Source organism: Ascaphus truei, unplaced genomic scaffold (genome assembly GCF_040206685.1).
Source record: "Ascaphus truei isolate aAscTru1 unplaced genomic scaffold, aAscTru1.hap1 HAP1_SCAFFOLD_1116, whole genome shotgun sequence".
NCBI lineage: Eukaryota > Metazoa > Chordata > Amphibia > Anura > Ascaphidae > Ascaphus > Ascaphus truei.
In genome coordinates, this window is record NW_027453982.1 from 90,823 (window position 1) to 107,500 (window position 16,678).

Genomic DNA, 16,678 nt, shown 5'->3' on the forward strand with positions numbered 1-16,678 from the left:
CTGTCTGTGTGCAGTGAAGGCCCCGCACCAAGGCCCCACCCCCGCAGCAAGCCACAGCACAGAGAAGCAGCAGCACGCAGCTTGAGCTTCTTGGCCTCCCGCGCACAGCATCTGCCCGCCCCCAGGTTTCGCTGCCTGCGCCCCCCCCCCCCCCCAAATAATCTCTCCAGTTTGCGCACCGCTGTTCTAAAGGGCACATAATTCAGCTGTACCGGGGGAAAGCCCATCTTTAAGGACTGTAGCATTCATTTGTATCTTGAACTATCCTTTTTAATTTATTTTGATCTGTTCATGTAATGAACAGTTACTGGGATCTGTAGTTCAGTGGTCAGAAACAGAGAACACAGGGGAAATGGTATTATGGCATCTTATGCTACTTCCCAATAACGTTCTTTAAAGACAAATATAGAAAGTGAGCAGTGAGTATGGAAATAGAAAGCTTCTGGTTTGTAATGCTAAAAAGTAGGGTTATAAGGTCATGTAGTTCTTTATTTAGCAACCAGATCTTCACCCCCGTTCCCTTCTTCATTCTACTATCCTACAACGGTTTCTGTATAACCAGGAGCAAATGCAATGTATAGGAACTCAAAGCAGCATTTCATGTTCGAGAATGCAGAGGTTGTTTTTCTAAGTGAACAGTGCTTCGTTTACAAAGACCTATCACGATTTAATGGGGCCTCCATAACATTTGTTCGACATACGCCAGTTGTGGGACCACTCCTTTGACGAGTGACCCTGCCGTTGGGTTGGAGATCAGCAGCCGAGAGTAGCACCAATTAAGAACAAGGCGGGCCGATCAGGTTTGAGTGTTTCTCTTGCATTATTAATATATATATTTTTGGATGGCTAGGGAGCTGTAAAGGTCTGGAAATGTATACAGACACATTTAATTATACCCATTGTATCTTGATCTTTTAACCTTACTGCATCACAAAGTCTTGATAAGAAACTATTTTATGTCAATTCTTAAGCAAATGTATGGATTACGTTGGCTTTGCTTTTCCCAGATGTTTTTTGTGCCAATAGAATGTTTGATTTGTACTTGATTTGTACAGTCGTGAGTTATGCAATATGTCGACCTGAGCAGTTATCCATTTAAACGTATGTAAACAGTCTGGTACGTAATGCAGGGAGAATCACGCTGTGCTAGTTTTACTAGATAAAATAAATTAAACCAATGCCATGAAGCTGTGGTCTTAAAGCGGCATATTCTGTACTGCCACCCACACACTTGATTCGCTCGGTGGTCTCCCCAGGAGGTAGTCCACGGGATTTCCCGCTCTGCCTGATTACAAAACAATACATTTAAACTTGGCAAAAATAATGACTGCTGGGGGGGTCTGTATTGCTCCAGCAGTCAATAGGAGGCCACAAAGGCAATTTTGTAGATGTTGTGGCTTTCTATCAGCGCTCCTTAGAGCTGTTTCTCCCCCAGCAGTTCCTAGCAAAAATGAACAGATTTAATTTTGATACGGTTAGAAACACATACAAAATCATGCAGGTAAGGTAACAAATCATGCTGCATTTTCATATACGGTAGTGTATTTGTGATATATATAACACAGAACAGAAAGATATCAGCGCTAGGACTAACACAAATGAAATATTATAAGTGGGTAAATGGGTGACTAATAAATGTACTGACCCAGGTGAAATGAGCTAGCAGGATGCAGCCCTAATGAGGATATGTCTATCCTGATTAAATGGAAGAAAGAAAAAAGGCGCAATCTTGTACTGTATAGCAATAAAAACAGGAACATTTATTAATTAAGCAAGGAAGGCTAGGTGACTGAACAGATTAAAACAAACACAATGATGCCAATAGACACAATAAACACAATATATGACAATAAAAAACAAGAGTACTCTTGAAAATAAAAAAGAAGGGAAATGTGACCAAAAAATGTCCAATAACGCAAATGTAGGAGGCAGTGAGATGTGGGAGGAATTGTCACTCGATAGGTAGCAAATGACTGGAGCAACAAATGGGGAGAGGTAATTGACCAGTCAGATGATAGATTGCGGATGCAAACGTGGAAAAATCAGGCTGATATTGACCTCTATAGATGGAGATGGGGGGTAAGCAAATAGCATAGACAAGGGATTAAGGAATGGTCTCACCAAAGGATGTAACCGCGATGACCACAGGTGTCTCCACGTCCCTCCATCAGCACACAAACGAAATCACGCTGGAGATGAACATGTGATGCTGATCCGGGTAACACTGAGACGCTGTTCCACTTCCACTTCCTGGATTAACCCCTCACACAAGACATCTGTATTCGTTCAAATTGAATATTCACTCGTGTCTCTGCTTGATGTCAGACTCAGACTCAGCCAGACAGACAGACAAATGCAGCCTTCCACTTTGTTCCGCCAATATAACTGAAATAGTTGCTCTCACTCCTCACATGCGATTAGGCACTCCTCTCACAGTCAGCTGTCGGACATTGATGACGCGAACCTACGCCATTTCGTCAGCTGTTGCGCTGACTTCTTCAAGGGTGAAGGGTATATATATATATGTATATATATATATATATATTCCATCTTCTCTAACCAAATCCCTACATTGCAATTTGTCATGAATAGAAGGGGTTTTTAAAAAAAAATTATTTTAATGCTTTTTAAATCAAACTAGCTTTAAACATCTGCAGTCGGGGGCGGTAAGAGTGAGTACTTTGCATACTCATTTAGTTCTGCAACTGGCATTATTAAACCCAAATAATTGCATTTTTTTAAAATAAATTGCTTGAAATAGCAATCCGGAGACACGCCTTTCCAGTTATAGTATATGGCGAAGCCTGAAACGGCAGCTTGCATTTTCACTTCCCATGGTTAGAAATATAAATGCTGGATACAGGCTTTTTACTAGCCTTTGTTTTCTAGGCTTTTAAATCTAGGGAAGTACATCATTTATGCCATTTGGTTTGCCACCAAGTTTTCGGATCGCCTACAAAGTTCTGCTCCTTAGCTTTTAAGGCTCGCCATCATGTGCTCCTTTCTATATCAGCTGTGATCTCTTGTTATGCCCCTGCTCGTCTTCTGCTCTCTACCCACAGCTGTCTCCTTTCCACCCCTTTCACCTCTACTGCTCCCTCTCGCCTTGAACCCTTTTCCCCCTCACTGCCCCTTTACCAGTGGTACTATCTCACAGTCAGTATACACCAAGCACCTTCTCTCCCCAACTTCAAGGCAACCCTGAAAGCCCAGCTCTTAAATGAAGCATCTCATTAGCCTGGACTCCTGGCTAATTGTCCCACAGTCCCTCCAAGCACTGCCATCTACTGCACTTCTTTCTTCACCTCCTGTTTCTGTAAGTTTCCCAGCATACCACTTAGATTGTAAGCTCTTCAGGGCAGGGATTTCCTTTCCAATTATCTGACTTTGTTGTGTTTATTGTATAATAATTACCTGTTCTGTATTGTCTTGGTAATGCGCTGATTACACTGTGGGCCCTATATAAATACAAATATACTGTACATACATACATACATAGAATGTCCATTAAAATATGTTCACTAGATGCCATAAACAAAAGGTATAGTTGATGTAGGAAATCAACCAGTGACGTAGTTGGATATGAATGCGTGAATTCTATTTTCATAATGTCCTTTTTCGGTTCACAGTATGACCCATTTATTGCTTGCGATGTTTTGTAGTCGAAAAGGTCGTCTGTAAAACGGGGTAATGGATGCATACCTTGTAAACGTCGTGTCTTGCTTCTCACAGCTGTGACTATGCATATGAAGTTGTGCATAATTATGTTAATCGATTTTAGACCTTTTTAACAACGACCAGACAGAGACGCAGAATCCAAACCTCTTTGTTTCCTAATGTTAGAATACCTGCTTATGCAAAGCCATTTCTTTCGTGGATAAAAAAGATAATGGAGGCTTAGTTGTGTCCGATATTTTCCCTCACATCTCTGATTGCCCTGCAAATTGCATTCTGCCTTATTGCCGAAGAGTTGAATTTCGGTCAACCTTGGTTTGCATACCTGTCAGCTCATTTACATGCCTCAATAAATGTGTGTGTATATAGTAATATGCACGCAAGCATGTTCATTCCGATCACGCCAGCATCCGTTTTACTACCTCCTCTCTGCTCAGCCAATCCTGTGCTGCTCTGTGAGGTTTCCCGTCCTGGTGCACACATTCTCGCTATTTGCTTCGCAATCCTACACCCCCAGACCCATTTTGTTTGGTACACGTGTGTGCTCCATCTGTGAATTATTCCTTCCACTGCATCAATTACCTTTCTTACGCTTGTAAAGGTTCCCTTGTGTCAATAGGAGTGGCCAACTCCTGTCCTCAAGGACCACCAACAGGGCAGGTTTTCAGGATACCCCAGCGTCAGCACGGATGGCTTAGTGATTCATTGAGCCACCTGTGCTGAAGCAGCGATATCCTGAAAACCGGACCTGTTGGTGGCCCTTGAGGACTGGAGTCGGCCAACCCTTCTTCATAGATGGGATGGGGCACTCGCATTAATTGGCGTCCTTCGGTGCTAGAATGGAGAGAGATACTGAGAGAATCCCCCACCCCCCCAAACAACAAAACCTCAATGTACTGAAATAAAACGCAGGCTTCCACTGCACTCAGGATTTAAGTTATCTGAGTCAAACAGACCTTTTTGTTTTTATTTTCAACTTAAATTTTTATTGGTTGCTCACATAGTTTACAAACATAGTGTCTTCGTATACATTACAGAATAGATTACATTTCTGAACCAACGTCGAGTTTCTGTGATCCAGGACCATGATAAGCATCCCAATTTACAGGAAACAACACAAACAGGACATACTAGGTGAACAAAAAGACAAACAAAAACGACGAACACAAAAAAAGGGGGGGTAAGGTAGGAGAGAGAGGGGGGGGGGAAGGAAGGGGTGCCTCACCTGTAACTCCGCCGAATATTCTGTGGTCACTCATTCGCCGGGTCTGCCATGGGGAATACTCCCCTGCCACGCTTGTCACTCGTGACACCCGAGTGCCCGCTTTCCCTTGGTCTGGGGGTCCCTATTATGTCACATCAGGCTGTCCCGTCACAACGCCTTCAAGCGAGAACGCACTTAACCTTATCAGTGCCAAATCGTGGATCAAACAGACCTTTAATATATTTATTGTGGCAGCGGGTGAAGGAAAAATTGCACAACTTTCGGGGTGGTTACCTTCTTCAGGTGGAGTAATACTTTGACATCTGTCGGAAACCGATATCTTCAATGCTTAGGGCAGTGGAAACCAGCGTCTTCTTTCGGTCCCATGTGTCTATAAAGAAATCTGGAATGTTTGTATGTTTTCATGATCACTACTGCTTTGCAATAGCAGGTTACATGGACAATAGCTGTAGAATAGGGAAAAAGTGTGAAAAGAGCTATAGATGGCAGTTTAGAAAAGGGAAGAAAATGTAACACTGGAAGGATGTAGCGATCAATACCCCTGCAGTCTTAATAGGAAAACAGACGTCGCCTGACTTTAGGGTTTAACGATCTCACTTGGTAACTGGTGTAATTGTGTTACTTTAGGATATGTTTTGCAGCCAAGAGCTGAACAGTGTGTTCCAGTACCTTTAAAGGTTTGGTTACCACACCACCTTCATGCCTCGTGCCTAAGAAGTGCCCTTGCTCATGTATTGCGGACAGATTCGGGGGTAAGGGACAGTCTCTGGTTATAACAGAAGACCGGTAAAAAGCTCAGGATGGTCCGTTCACACAGCAATAATTACGCCATGACCTAGGAATGGCAATGTTGAGGAAAGTCAAACACGCTTGAAAAAGGATTCGCGTGATTTGTAAAGCGCCAACATATTCCACAGCGCGGTACAACGGGGGTGCAGAGATTTGATCATTACATAAACAGAGTGGCATGCAAATAAGGACAAACGTGCACAAACAGGTACAAAGAGGGCCCTGCTCGTGAGCGCTTACACAACAGTTGTTACAAGCTAATAACTGCTAAACACGCGTATTGCAGGAAATACTTTGAGATGTAGATATGCACACATGCTGGGTACCCGCTCAGGGTCAAACATTGCAAAAATGCAAATCTCTACTGCAGTGACTGACTCTCCTGCTGCTTGGGCCTATTTTGTGTTTCTCCTCCGTGTGAAGACTTTAGGATTTTTAGGTTACTGTGTTGATTTAATGGAAGCAATAATTTGCAGATGCGGCACAAACACATTGATCTGATCTGTCACTTTGTTTACCTAATTTCTGTCACCGTGGCTAATTATGTAGCGGAGAAGCTGCTGAGGCTTAATTTCTTGTTTATTTTGCCGCATCTGATTGCTCTATCCTCACATTACCATGTCGAGCGTCTTGAAATAGCTTTCCTTCGATTCCTGGGGAAGATAATAGTTTATTGACCTGCGCTGAATTTGGAGGTTGAAGATGGAATATGTGACTAGAATAAATAAATGCTGATTTAGATCTAAACCTGTTAGGGAAGATGTTTGAAGTTATTCGGATGGGCAGGCAATAGGACAAAATGTTCTTTGAAGTTGATTACTAATCCAGAGAAGATGTTTGTTTATCTGACCTCTGTGCGTTCTTTTTTTGACGAGGTATCAAATATATAAATTGTGTGATATTATTTGCCACGCTCTTGAAAACCTATAACCGCTTCACTGCGAGAAGCGCCTGCAGAATCCAATTTAACAAGCTCCTTTCTGGTGATTGCAAGTTGTCACAAGAATGTCCTGGAAAGCTGCGTGTTTCTCGTGGACTCCCCGCCTCTTCCCTAAATGTGGTCATGCTGCAGTGTGCCGCAGTACAGGCCCGCTCAGATATCCAACGCTTTTGCTACTAAAGGAACAGAAACCTGATGCGTTCTCAATACTTGCAACTGATGGTACCACAAAGACTATGCAAACACACCATATATAGACACAGCTTAACCCCGTTATAACGCCATCCGTTACAACGCGAAGCCGCTTATAGCGCGATGCAAGCGTGGCTCCCAACTTTTGTATTTATGAATACTTTACAACACGATTATTGGTATCTTAAATACTTTATTGAGCAATGCATCCAATTGCACATTATTTCTAATGCGATCCGCTTATAACGCGACGTGATTCTTTTGACCCCAAGCACAGCGTTATAAGGGGGTTGAGCTGTATGTGTGTATAGACACTCTGGTGTCACTGAATGCTCATCTTTTGTGAGTTTCTTATTGTTGTTATTTCTTCACCTGGCTTTGAGCAGTCTCATTTCCATGTTAAGTACAATGGCAGCTAGAACCCGAGTGATTGTAGCATTCTGTTTACATTGCACTTGGAGCCACTCCCAAGGATATCGCAACGGGAATCTATTGAAGAAATCGGAATAAAGTTTCCTGTAATTACATCATAGGGAAACAGAGACGCTTTTTAGACATTTAACTGCCAATCATTGTCTTTAAAAATAAAAAAAAATATCAATCCGCTTTTTAACTTGAAACGCGGCTACATTGTGTTCCCCTTCGTGGTTTAGCTTTTTTTCCCCACGTGGAGTCTGGTGATGATTCAGAAGGTAAAACCCCAGTAAACAAAAAGAACCTAAACGTTTTACCTCGGCTTCCTAAATCTGAATAAAAGGAAGACTATTGTCATCAGAATAAGGATGTTCCAGTAGTTTCTGTGATCCATTTGCTACTATAAAATTACCTTTTAAAGCATTATTTAAAAAAGTGTATAGATCTATATCTATATCGTGTGTGTGTGTGTGTATAGATATATCTATATCTATATATGTGTATATATATATATATATATATATCTATATATGTGTGTATCTATCTATCTATCTATATCGTGTGTGTATAATATATATATGTGTATATATATCTATATCGTGTGTGTGTGTGTGTATGTATATGTATATATGTATATATATATATATATATATATATATATATATATATATATATATATATATATATCTCACACTCTCAGACTGTTAATGCCCCAAAAGGCAGTTCCGTGCACGGTAAAATGGTATTCTTATTAAATTATATATGATCACAGTGTGGCATGGAAACACAAATTTCCTTTTAACACTTAATTTGTGTCCGGTGCTGGTATTATAAACACCATGGTGATCCTATATAATCTCCTAAGAATAAGATTTTACTGTGCATGGAATTGCCTTCTGAGAGTGCGGCCATCGTGTGTGTATATATCTATATAGATATTATATAGATAATTTCACAAATTGGAAAGATGGGAGCACTCACAGGTCTATATTTATGTAATGAGAACAGAGATCAACGTTTTGGTCCTTACTCGGGAGCGTCTTGACTAATTCCATAAATATAGAATATGACAAGGATCTGGGAGTGCTGGCCATCTTTCCCATATCATCTGCTTTTCCTGCTATGTGCCCAGGCAAGAACATCTGGAAATGGTGAGCGCTCATCCACAGACGTGCCTGTGTGCACACGTCCGAGCTGCTGCAGAGAGAGGCATTTCCACATTGTGTCTGTCTGCTCCAGTTTATCAAGGTTCTTTCTCCATCTGCCACGTTGCTTTCTGTGTCCCTGTGTCCCTAGCAGGAGTTACATGGCGCACATGTCATGCAGGGGCGGCCAACTCCAGTCCTCAAGGGCCACCAACAGGTCAGGTTTTAAAGCGATCCCTGCTTCAGGACAGATGGCTCAGTCAGAAAGACTGAGCCACTGATTGAACCACCTGTGCTGACATTGGCCATTCCTGTTGTAATGCAATGTGTCAAATTCTATGACTGATTCATTTGCGGATCTAGACCTGAGGTTAAACTCTATAAAGAGCAAAACAAATTAACATTGCTGCAAAAGCCCCTTGTTGGGCATTGATGCGTCTTGCGTTTTATGCAGAATACTGGCTGCAATTCATTAATAAAGCATCAGTTCCCTCCCACTGATCCATTTATTTTACCAGGTTGGGAAGTGGGTTCCCTGGAGCTGTAACTTATTCATTTATCTCCAGGGAACCCCCTGATTACAGAGATACCGGCACAGTAACGTGTTTGTCTCGTTCAGGGATAACAAGATGGCTGTTTAAATCCCCTACTCTATGCGTGCCAGTAAGAAGCTGCAACCTCAACCCCAGGAAGTACTGGGGCTACTGTAACCAAAAACTGTGGGGTCCTTGGTGCTGAGAAACCAGCGGTTCATCTCCTGGGACCCCCTGCTCCCCAACCTGAGAGAGAAAAGATAAAAGGTCTGGAGCGGGGAGAATTGGTTCTTCAATCTGTTAATATGTTTGTGGCAGAAATATGTGACGGACATACTGTGGGAGTTTTCTGCCCTAATAAGTTGATGGGAAATGATCTTTGCAGAATGATTGACACTCAGTCTGCGAGAGAGATAGGTCTCCCCTCCCAGAGGTCGCGTTGCAGGCATTCTCTAGTGTATTTTGCCACTTTCATACTGATGTTAATCCACCGAGATATGATCAGAAATATGGTAATCCGTGAAATCTCATTTTGTGAATGTTTGTATTCAGGCTCTGAGCCTCTTGACACAAGGCTGTATTTTCCCCCCCTAGTAAATTGCTTTTTCACATCTCCAAAGTAAACTTTTCCTATATCAATTCCTCTGGGCGGCCGATTTTGTTCCTAATATCAATAGCAAATGTTTAAACACAAACGCAATGTCTTTCTAAATCATCAATTATTTGCTCCTAAGCAGGTTTTTTTTCTTTCCACAACACCTTTTTGCATTTGCTTTATGGGCAATCAGTGCCTGCTTCCTTGTTGCTTACCGCAAAGGTTGCGCTTTACGTCATGTGCTGTAATTGGTAACCGATCCGGTTATCATTGGCCTGTTTCCGGCACTGAATAGTTCCTGATCACGACTTATGAAAGCATTGAACTTTACTGAGTGATGCAGATGTAATGGTAATTACACTGCTCTGAAAGGTCAGGAAGCGCTGACATTTCCTAAAGCAGCGAGCGGTGTTGGGTAACCAGGAAGGTTTTAAGCATTTATCGCTCTCATTTTTGTTATTGAGCAGCAATGCTACTTCCCCACTCCCTTTTTCTTTCGCCTTATTTTTATATGTAAAGCTGTGACAATGTATAATTCTACATTATTACCTAAGCTGGCAATCGTTTGGTGCTCCTGTTATCAATCTGTAAAAATCCTGATTGTGTGCATAATGGCCGCATTTCAGTTTCAATCAATCCTCGAGTCAGTGTAACTCAGCAGCTACAATGTATCCTGATATTACTAAGGTAACATTATCTATTGTTCCAGTTTACAGCTCAAATTGTTGCCAATGTTGCCAGCAGTTTATCACAAATAGCAAAGTGTTGCAAAGATCTTGCACTGCTGGGCAGGTGGGCTACCACCTGCTATAGAAATCAAACGATGCTTTAATACTCATTAGAAATGGCATTAAGAGTTGAATTTTTAAAATAAATAAAACCGTCACTATTGTCTAATACTACAGGGGGGAGGGGAAAGGGGCTATTTAAAGATTGTTTAAAAAAAAAAAAATGCTGTTTAACCAAAGAATATAAATAGTATGTTAAGTTTAATGAAGAAAGTTGAGGGTCATTCTAGAAAGTGTGCTTGAAAACCGTGGCGGTTATATCCAATAAATAATAATAACATGGAACTGAAAGGAGCCAGACTAAGGGAAGCGCTATTTAATAGGGTCTATACTTTTTCAGCAGATAGTAATTGTCACACAGTGCTTTATTGCTCCATCTGAACGATTATTGAGGTAATATTCTCCTCGGACAAGTGTAATAAACCGGGACACCTTAGAGACGACTGGTAGGATCGTATTTTTCTTCTTCTTTTATACCACACTTCATACCGCACGGACTGTGACGATTTAAATCTGATGTGGACTGCTCTGTAATAGGAAAGATGGTGGTAGATTTAATCTGCTTCCTGCAGTAGGATAGAAGTCGATCGTGTGTGTGCGACCATTGTGTGCGACCATTGTGTGCGACCATTGTGCTGTGTGCACTTTCAGGCTTATTCATTTGTTGCTGCAATTGGCAACTAAAATCGCAAATGTGCATGTCAGCTTTTTTGGAGCCCTTTCAGCATTTGTACTGCACACGCAGATTTTTATCAGAAGCCTAATGAACAATATATATGTGTAGCCCTAATTAATGTGCTCGAGTGCTCAGCTAATTGTAATGTCATGGATAATTTGTGACTGCAGTGCAGTGCGGTGCATAGAACGACCTCTAATTGTTGACTCCGGAATTCTGATCTTCTCTCTTAATGAACGTCAGTCAGCGGTTTGACTTGGTAGAGCAGTCTGGAGAAGAGGTTGGTTTAACTTTCAACTAAGCAAGGATGAAGTGCTGTGTCTGAAGGGACAAGTGCTTTTTAACCTCCTTTATTGTGGGAGAGGTATGGCAAACGTTGCAGAGCAATGCCATTAACTTGGCTAAATGCACAAAGCCACAAATAATTGTTTAACTAAAATGATATGACAAAGGTGACTGTAAAACACTCACCATAAATGACACAAAATAACACAACTACAATAAACTTCCTGGTTCCGCCCAAAAATGTTACTCCGAGAATAGGTGTTCCACCTACTCCTTAACCAACTACTGGCAGAGAAGAGGTTAATCAGAAGTTCAGTGCTGGCTTATTTTAAGTTTTCTTACATTCTTCTTGGAGGCTATCTGGCATTTCCTTTCAGCTGGCAAATTAATTATATGAGGAATTCTGTATGGGCTGTCCTACCTCATTTGTCTGGTTGAAATGAAGGTGACTGCTGCTGGAGAATGGTCTATCTGCAGATACTTTGTATTAATTGAATGTAGGATATTATATGTATCCAAGTGTTGTCACATATTGCAAATTTGTGGTGTACTAAAAGTGCTGTTAATAGTGTTTGAGCTGTTACAATATATTAACTTACAGAATAATAGTCATTGGAGGGATAGACTGCAGCTGACAGTAGTCTTCAAAGTGTGTGTGTGTGTGTGTGTGTGTGTGTGTGTGTGTGTGTGTGTGTGTGTGTGTGTGTGTGTGTGTGTGTGTGTGTCACTCATTAAGTGCCTTTTTTTTTTACAAAACCTCACTTCCTGATCTGGAATTTCTTCATATTTTTATTGCAAAAACTCATTAAAGATGCCTAATCTTCAGAACTTGTCCTATGAAACTACCTTCCTTTTTAAATGCAGATTTTTTTTATTTCCTGTCAAAAAGTACATTTAATCTCCTTTTCCTCAGTATTCAAAGAACGTAGTTAATGACGTTTACCTCTACAACGACGATATATTCTAATATTGGATTGGAAAACTTGCAGACGAGCTAATCGTTAACTACCACAGCAGAACACGTCCACACAGCACCTGTACCGATCACTGGCACATTGCATGGACGTTCCTATTCGTGACTGGCTTTCTAACACATCGGCAGTCAATATTAAAATAATAATACTTTTGGAAACATGTGCAAGGTATTACTTGCAGGGTCCAAAATTCACATTTTATTTCCCCCTACATTCCCACGTGCTGCCAATTCATCTGCATGTGCTGGATCAAATCACTTTAAAAGTTAGGTGCCCCATCCATCTTTAGCTTGCCACGAGCAGGGAGAAGCCCAGGAATTATGACCAGGTTGTCTCTAGAGTAAGGACTGACATGATCTTGAACATAAAACCCCCCAGTCCCGATTATGAACCACCATTGCAATTTCTCTCCGGTTTGCTTGCAAATTCATCCATTGTGTTGCTCTAGTCTAGTTACTCCATAAGAAAACAACGTCAGTGATCTGCTCCATAACATTCCCCAGTGTGCCACTTGCCCTGGGTTAATACAAAACGATGAAAGAATGCATTAAATAAGGTGTTTGGATGGCCTTGTTTAGTAGTAGTACTAGATTAACTGCTGTGACCATGTTTTTTTCCTTATTGTTTTGCTCATACATTTACTCTGCAGGTCTTAAAAATCATTACTTGTCTTTATCTGTGTAAAGAGGTTTTCTTTGTGTATATATGTTTAAATATCACCTGCTATATTTTGCCTGCATGATAGAAATTTGTTGTCCATCATTTTCAGAGTATAGTACAGGGGCGGCCAACTCCAGTCCTACCAACAGGTCAGGTTTCTAGGATATCCCTGCTTCAGCACAGGTGGTGCAGTCATTGACTGATTCACTGATTGAGCCACCTGCACTGAAGCAGGGGTTTTCTTAAAACCTGGCCTGTTGGTGGCCCCTGAGGCCTGGAGTTGCCCCTCCGGGTATACAATGTCTGTTTAGCATGCAATAATGTCCTAACGAAACCTTGTTACTGCTATTATTGTACTTCTATTTTGTTCGCTTTTTCTTTTTTCTTCCAGGACCGGAATAGGCCCTATGACTCTTTTAACTTGCACTCTTTGGAGAATTCCTTAATGGATATGATAAGGACTGATCATGAACCTCTGAAAGGTAAACACTACCCTTCCAGTGGACCCCCATTGAGTTCTGCTGATATAATGCGGAGGAATCATTTTGCAGGTGAAGATTAGTGGTTGCTTGCTTGGTGTTTACTTAGGCTTAACCAGTGCAAGACACTTCTGGAGAGACTTGTGGGAGTCTGGGGATTTTGTTATCATTTGTAAGTGTTATTTGTGCCATTAATTGCCATGATGCATGGGTAGGTTTACTGTGGGATAAACGAAAATGTAGGTGCTATTTGGCAGCCCAGGAGGGAGTAATCTGATGATTATACTGTTCCTGCAGTGCAGTCTAGCTATCTATGATTGGAACTAACGCGTTATATTAGTTCTTCACTGGTTGCTACAATATTATTTATTGCATCAAGATATTGAGCTTCCTGCGCACTTGTACAAATACGTCAACAATCCCTGCTTTGGCGAGGACAATGCAGTATGTACTAGAAACATGCAGCACAAGTATACCCTTCAAGTATGAGTTTACAATTCATTATCTGGGGCCTGGGATACTGTAAAAAGAGTTGCCCAAGGCCGCTGTTGGTCCTCAAATGGTCTTTGCCTCAGGTTAGCTTCATTAGTTCCTCTTGGTTGACAAGACCACTAAATATTGTGTCTTTTTGTCTTTTTGAAATGTTAATTTACATGTAATGTTATAACTGCTTCAACTTCTATGTAAATAACTAGACTTTGAATTAAACAGAGTATCCATTTGACATTTATTGACCTTGGTTCATGGCGTAGTCCCTTCCAGTGGCAGTACATGTTTAATGGGTTATTTCATGTATTACTGATGCCTTTTATACAAGCACAATTACAGAACAAAGCATGTTATCATTCTTTTTCAATTGGACACTAAATCATGTTGTTTCCGTGACAACCTGAAACTTGGGAGGCATTTAATACCCAACGTATCCTCCCTGTTCTCCTTTCTTGTCTCCTGCTCTGTGCTCTGCTTACGGCCTGGCTCTAGTGACATCGTCTTTGGGACTGGGATAAAAACAGTTCCAGCCAATAGGCCATTGATAGGTAGAGGCTGAATTAAGAAGAGTCCAAAGAAAAAGAACAATATTTATTTTTCAACAAACCTAAAAGGGCATTAACTTATTTTTGTTTTTCCTTTTAAAGGGTAGTTACATTGGTTTAAAATTACGTGAATTACAACAGTATTATTTATTTTTCTTTTCTAACTACAGTATATGAAACCACCCACTGATTTGATGCACTTATTCATTTATTACCTCTATTTAAAAATAGACGGGGTCATTCTAGTTTTAGTGAGTGAAGTGAAACCGAATCTTTCCTGCTTACCCAAATCCTTCTTACTTAGATAAGACCTGTCTAACGGCCCATGTTAACTTCCTGTAAACCACATTGATATTTTAACCATTTGTTAATGGTTGAGTTAGGCAGCACAGACTTCTTCATTCGAATTTATGAGTGAATTCTTCCTCTTTCTTCTTAAAGGATCAGTTTCTCCTTTATCCCTTTTTTTTAATGTTTATTTTAACCCCCTCCCCCCCTTCTTAATTTTTAGCTCCAGGGATCCTCTGCTTCCCATCCATTAAAAAACAAGAAGGGGGAGACTTGGGGGACTCAGTGGGGTAACTGCTCCTTTAAGTGGAAGCTGAAATAATAATGTTCTATTCCAAGTGGTCTGCTGTTAATGGTGGGGTCAGTTGTGTGCTGGATGCAAATGATTAAAACATTAAATACAAACAATGACAATACATGTTTACGTAGACATTGATGTGTATGACTTGATAAATAGCTGTGTTGACATCGGACTAGGGGATGCATTGTTTATCCTTGATAGCTAACGGTGCCGACCAGTGTTCTACGGAAAAGAGATGAGGCACCTTTTTGTGTTTGAAATCCGAGTGTTCTGTGCATACAGTAGCAACATAGAATACTCACAAGGGAATTGTATAACCCTTGTTTAGTAGCCAGTGTAGTAAGTTGGTTTAGAATTGGACATTTGTGTTCAAGCCTCCACAGTACCATCTTCCTTTTGAGTATTCACAAGTTTTCTCTCTGCCATAGCTGCTGCCTAATGTTGCTAATACCATTGAAGATACTACACTGTTGGGAGGGCTTTCGGGGATTTTGTAAGATAGATTAGGCTTCAGTTCTATACACTGAGGAAGTGGCAGGCCAATTTTTTCGAGCTCCAACTACATTAGTTCTCTGAGCTTACAATTCCCATTTCTTGAAGTCCGTCCCCGACCCCATTCACCTGCTCCTACTTTCTTGGTCCAAGTGTATGTTCCTAAGCAGACTGAACTACTGAGCCGTAATAATTTAAAAAAGTAACTGGTGCACAATAAGCTTGTACCCCATCTCTCTACAGATCACTTGGGTATACAGTGAAAATCAGCATTATATTAAGAGTAGGCACGGCGAGCCTTGAGTTGAGCATGTACTGAAGACCACTGCTGTGCAGGCAAACGTGCTACCAAAATATGAACTTAAGGCTGCGCTTATAGCGACGCGACGTTGCGTCAAAACAAATACATTGCTGCCGTCGCGTGCGCTTATAGTATGCGCGACACGACGGAGCGACGGCTTAGTCGCGATCGCTGGAAGTCATCTCAATTTTATTTTTCCAGCAACCGCAGCCTAACGTCAGCGTCGCTGGCACTATAAGCGTAGCCTAAGACTCCAAACAAGGGTTGCAGTTATGTAGGCTTAGCCTCAATGTTAAGGCTGAGTCCATAGAAGGACAGGCCGTGCTGAGGCGTGCGGACGCTCAGCACTGAGCCCCTTCATCCTCAATGAGGATGCCTTGAGAGGGCTCGCGCGAGCGTCCGCAGGCGTGCTCAGGCGTTGGAGTTTTCAGCCGAGCGCCAAGCTGTTTTTCAGCGCGCTGTCGGCTGAAAACCTCCAATGAGAGCGGAGCTGCGTCAACGTCACGGCGCCGTGACGTCGGCGCAGTGACGTTGACGTCAGTGCGTCGCGGGCGATTGGCCCAGCGACGTCACTGCCCCGCCTCCCTCAGTCTCCCCCCACCTGCGATCGCGGACGCTGGCTCGCCTGTATGTGCATGGAATCGCACAGCTTCTGCAGGCGAGCCTCAGCGTCAGCGCGGTGCAGCACGGCTCCCCCCCTCTATGGCCCGGGCCTAAGACTGGTTTGGAGTTGTGTGTTTTTTTGTTTTTGTTTTTTGTTTCGTTTAAACTTATTTTCCTAAACAATTTCTTTTTTTTATTTTTTTTTTTAGAAAAGGGTGAGGCAGAGTAATGAAAAAACAAATGACTACAGATTTAATAGTCATTATTATTTCCCCCCTGTGTTGGACAC

At 41.7% G+C, this 16,678-nt stretch overlaps 1 pseudogene; it reads left to right on the forward strand.

Moving 5' to 3' along the window:
* Positions 1 to 14,798, forward strand: part of LOC142475226 (cytoplasmic polyadenylation element-binding protein 3-like) — a 37,338-nt pseudogene extending 22,540 nt beyond the window's left edge.
* Positions 14,799 to 16,678: the final 1,880 nt, after the last annotated feature.